The following is a 5,114-nucleotide window of genomic DNA, read 5'->3' on the forward strand; positions in this document are numbered from 1 at the left end:
TATTGAGTCTTGAGTGATAAATTGCATGAAAAAAAGCAAGAAGAAAAATGTTTCATGATGTATACATGCATGTACCATATACATGCATTTTACATGATAATAAAAATTAGGAAAATTAGGAAAAGACAAGGAGTATAGTAATACCGTATGTGAAAACTCAAAATAATTATTGATTTGTTAAGTTTTGATAGTGTTCCAGCAAAAGTGAAAGCAAAACAAAACATGAGTTGCTAGCGGAAGATCAGGGATATCCCTGTAAGGTCCCTTTCGTACAGCATGGAGAAGAAACAAACTTATCAAACAACCCCTCCAACCAATCATATTTCAACATTCTTTAAATCAATTTATCTTTTTGTTTTTCAATTAATGTCTTAATTCTATATATATTTCATCTAATTCACTTTCCTCTTTCTATATATATCCTTCTCCTAATTCAGAATTTTCTTCTATCATCTATCAACGCCTCCTTCATCACTTGTAGTATCCCTCCATTAAAGTGCCTTTGTAACTTGAATCCACACCTATATCACCCTCATGGCCTTTGATTTTTATATTTTTTAATCCAAAATAGTTACGACGTTATTCTACGCTTTAGTGTACGACGCTATACAAATTGTGTCACCAAAGATCAAAATAAGTTTCTTTTACGACTATGCCCATTTTTAGTTTCACTAACTTAAAACTTTTAACAAGTCAACCATAGACATGACAATAGGATTCTACGTTTACCCCTTTTGAGGTGATATGCCCATGTTTTACTCATCCATGCAAGAAAAAGAAAACTACAAAATAGTAGTCTTGATAATGTGAGTGTCTTTTTATGGGCATTTCTGTACGTTAATTTTATAACTTTTAATTTAGGTTTTTTTTACTTTTTTTCTTTATGTGAATGTCTTGAAATAGGATGGTAAGAAGCCTATTCTTCTATGGACTATGGAGGAATAGCTTCCCTAGGATACAATATGTATATGGAAATGATCTTAAAGCAACTTTAAACATGTCATTAGAGTCACTATTGACCTACTTTGCTACAATTTTCACAGTAAGTGACTATATTGTGTTAGATATATTTGTTCAATTATTTACATACCAAGTTTTTTTTTAACATCTCTCTATACAAATTTGTAGGTTGTTGACCAATTATTTGTCGCACAAAATCCTTTTGTTTTCAGCTCTACCATTTAACTGGACATTTGTTATCCCTTAACTAAAATCACGTATTTGTTCAATATAACCATAGCAGTAACATACAACGACACATTGCATTATCATAACCTACCAGAAGATTGTCCACACCGCGAAAACTTCCGGCTTAAAATCGGAGTCGTGATCAAATTCGTGCTTGTAGTGCTTACATTAGTACCTGCCATATTTAGTGACTTCTATGGTAAGTTTTTTCTTTACGCAGAACAAAAAAAAAATTCATTTATTTGTATGAAAATAGAGTAAACTGCCATTTTGGTCCCTGTGGTTTGGTCACTTTTACCAGTTTAGTCCAAAACTCAAACCTTTTGTATATGGGTCCCTGTGGTTTCAGTTTTATTGCCATTTTGGTCCAAAAATAAAACCAGGTCATATTTTTCTTATAAAATCCTGCTATTTTGTCCTTTTCATCAGGGGCAAAATGGTCATTTCTTTTTTATAAATAAACACCATCTTTTATAAGACAAATATAACCTTATTTGCCCCTGAGAAAAAGGACAAAATATCAGGATTTTATAAGATAAATATGACCTGATTTCATTTTTGGACTAAAATGGCAATAAAACTGAAACCACAGGGACCAAAATGGCAGTTTACTCATGAAAATATATTAAGTATTTATCACGTGCTCTGTTTAATTGCTTAAATTTTAATAACTTTCCTATCTTGATATTTGAGTAATTAAGATGCTAGCTTAAAGTTTACCTCTCAGTTATTAAAAATATTTAAACGTTCTTCACATGATTATAGATATGCTTGTTCGATGGTTTATGTTAATGCTAGTTTTTAATCTAATATAATGTATAAATCACTAAGTAATCATTTTTCTTATTTTTCAGTTGAGCTAACAACATTTTGTGGAGTGAATGCGGGAGTGATGGTGGAGGGTTTTAATTTCCATGAATAATGTGTTGTTTTATTCTGCTCTTACTTTTTGGCTGAATAGGTTTTGGTTAGTCATTCATCATTCCCGTCGTTTGCTTCTACTGTATCATGTGGCCGAAGAGCCAAAGAAGGCATATATCATATATAAGTTCCTTAACTACAAAATGATTAGAAGAATAGTATTTACTAATATTTTAATTATTTGCTAGATTGATTTTGCAAATAAGGTAATATAAATGTAAGATTGTATAAGGTAATATTTGGATACAATGATTCATAATTTGTTGTAATTGGCTATCTTAATTGATCATATAAGGTTGTAACTTGTAAGTTGGATGTTGTTAATGGTTCATATTTTGTTGAAATTGGTGATATTAGGTTATAATGAGTTACAACAAGTGATACAATCATGATGGATTTAAGGGTGATGATATTTCTTATTGATGCATTATGAGTCTTAATAGACTATAATTGGTCTACTCGGCTTGAGTGGGTTGTATTTGGTCGTGTCAGAGATGTGAAATAAGTGTTGATCGAGTCATATTGAAATGTAGAAGCATAGGCCGGGGTGTGCACAGGTCGGTTATAAACTATAATCTCAAACGCTAATCAAGAACTTTAGTTATTTGGAAACTAAGTTTCAGTTACACAGCAAGTCGACTATAAGTTATATGCTAGGGTTTGTTTGGTTTCAAATAATAATAGATAAAAGCCTTAAGACAAAAAGGGAAAGTAGCATTATGATACTTATTAATTTTCCAGATGTCAGATGGCCAAACATACATAACTTTCAAGTTTGGCTTGCAGCAATGTAACCTTTGAACATAAACTGGCGGTGCTTTGTAATGTAGTCCTTGTTCTTAAACATATATCTTTTAAACTTTAAGGTAATAATGACTTTTTTGTTATGTTAACTTGTCATTTTTGCAGCCCACTTAGCAAATTTAGTGTGCAACAGGGCTGATACTTCGTCACTTTGATACTTCATTGTTACTGACTTTATATACTTTCTCTAGCAGTTTCTTGCACTTAATATTTGTTTCATACTATAGATGTAGCGCTTCGCATTTTCCGTACCTTCCTTATTTAGAAAGTGTATTCGTAACTCTATTTTCGGAAACTTATAATCATATCACATTCCTACTCTCTTCCCAATCTTGTAATTCAAGGCTTTGATCATAATGGAATTTATTTTTATACTTATACATGTTACATACTTGTGTTATACGCTACTATAACAACCCTCGAAACCGCCCTAAAATACCCCGTATATACGTAACCTATAACGACCCTCCTAAAAAAGTATTTTTGGACACCCCTAAAGGTCCTAAAATATACCCCGTACGCGAGAAACGAGCCCGAATTAGCCCTACACTTAGAAAAACAAGAAACACGAAATTCAACATTCGCTCGCGGGGCGCGACTGAGACCACCCTGGTCTGTCGCGGGCCGCGACTACCTTTGTTCGTCGGACAAGGCAGACTGCCACGTGGCATGTGACCAAGGCTAGTACGCTGACTGGTCAAGGCTATAGTTGACACGCGGTTCCTCGCGGGCCGCGAAGGCCTTCTTTGCCTTCCACGCGGGGTGCGAGCCGCCTTTGATCAACCTATAAATAGAGCTCAACGAGCTCAGTTTCAACTCGTTCAATTTCTGAATTTCCTCTCAAACTTCTGAATAGCTATTATTATACCCGGGCATAATACCCACTATAAAGCGAAGCTCTGCCTCGTTGTAAGTACTATAACCCTGCTATTACCTTACACGATCGATTTAGGATTCCGTAATGCATGTCGGCTCTGCCCGACTCAGTCATTGGAACTCTGTCTCGTGTGTACACCCGATTGATCTCGGATTCCGTAATGCATGTCGCCACTGCCCGACTCTGTCATTGGAATTCTGTCTCGAGTTGTATGGTTAATGTGAATTGGGTTATTTTACTAACACGTTTGCATTGTTTAATTTTAATAGATACTAACCAGGAGAATCACCAAGAAGCCATAGTAGTATCACCTAAGTCAACAATGTAAGTACATTCACTTTTTCTCAATATTTGAGAGTACGTTTTTATGAGTCAAAATGTTTTACCAAAACCTCAAAAGTGATTAAGTTTTTATAATTCTACAATTGCTGCCAGTATTATGGGGTTTGTATACAGTACTTGATAACCTTCACAATTGGGCACGTGTATCCAGTGTGTGATATGACCGTAGTCACAGATCCGTCGAGTGACACGTACTGACCGAGTAATTGTGTAGATATAAATATTGCCATCACCATTAATACTATAATGTGTAAACAACTAATGCTTTACCAAAATGGAATGTACTTGCCAGTATTTCTTGCTGATAAAATGTTTTCAAAACGCGTTTTAGGTAACACAATGTGAAAGCCAAATAGAAGCCAGCTGGAGAGCACTGAAGGCTTGGAAAAGTGGCTATAAAAGTTACCTAAATAAAGAAGAAGTTTTTGTTTTCAATAAATAGGGTTATCCCTATAAATTGTATTGTCAAATGAACTTGGGCTTTATCCCAAAGCTTTATTATCATAAAAGTTGGTGGTTTACTCTGATAAAAATATTTCCTAACTACGGTCCTGATGTATTCTGCTGCCAAATTATTAAACACCGATACCACCCATCTGGATCTCGCGGTGCCCGCTCCCGGGATAGGGGTCGGGGGCTGCGAAATAACCGAACCCATATAACATTTATTTAATTAAAAAATAAAAAAATCTTAATTTTATATCTGTTGTGCGGTGCACCAGGATTAGGTGAGCCGGTCGCGTGGCGCGGCGGACTTGTTTCTTGTCGGACACCCATGCTGACACGTGTTGGGTCTAGGGTTAACTCAACAACCCTAGCCATAGCTAGGGATGCTCTCGCAGGGCGCGACAGGCTCCGGAAATTTGTATAAATAGAGCAGGGCAGCAGCAGTTGCAAATCGTTCATCTCTTTCTTTCTCTCTGTCTCTATAGTCCAAAATTATATCTCTAACACACGAAGATATGCTCCGTTGTAAGTATTT

At 35.3% G+C, this 5,114-nt stretch overlaps 1 long non-coding RNA gene across 2 annotated transcripts; it reads left to right on the forward strand.

Annotated features, from left to right (window-relative positions):
• Window positions 1-211: 211 nt before the first annotated feature.
• Window positions 212-2,377, forward strand: LOC110916827. 2 transcript variants are annotated; one of them, XR_002580068.1, is made up of 3 exons: window positions 212-806; window positions 904-1,387; window positions 2,043-2,377. It is a non-coding gene; the product is annotated as an uncharacterized LOC110916827 (long non-coding RNA). The 2 variants fall into 2 exon arrangements; XR_002580067.1 differs by having other exon boundaries at window positions 220-1,042; window positions 1,129-1,387.
• The last annotated feature ends 2,737 nt before the right edge of the window (window positions 2,378-5,114 follow it).

The sequence above is a fragment of the Helianthus annuus genome, chromosome 16 (genome assembly GCF_002127325.2).
Source record: "Helianthus annuus cultivar XRQ/B chromosome 16, HanXRQr2.0-SUNRISE, whole genome shotgun sequence".
NCBI lineage: Eukaryota > Viridiplantae > Streptophyta > Magnoliopsida > Asterales > Asteraceae > Helianthus > Helianthus annuus.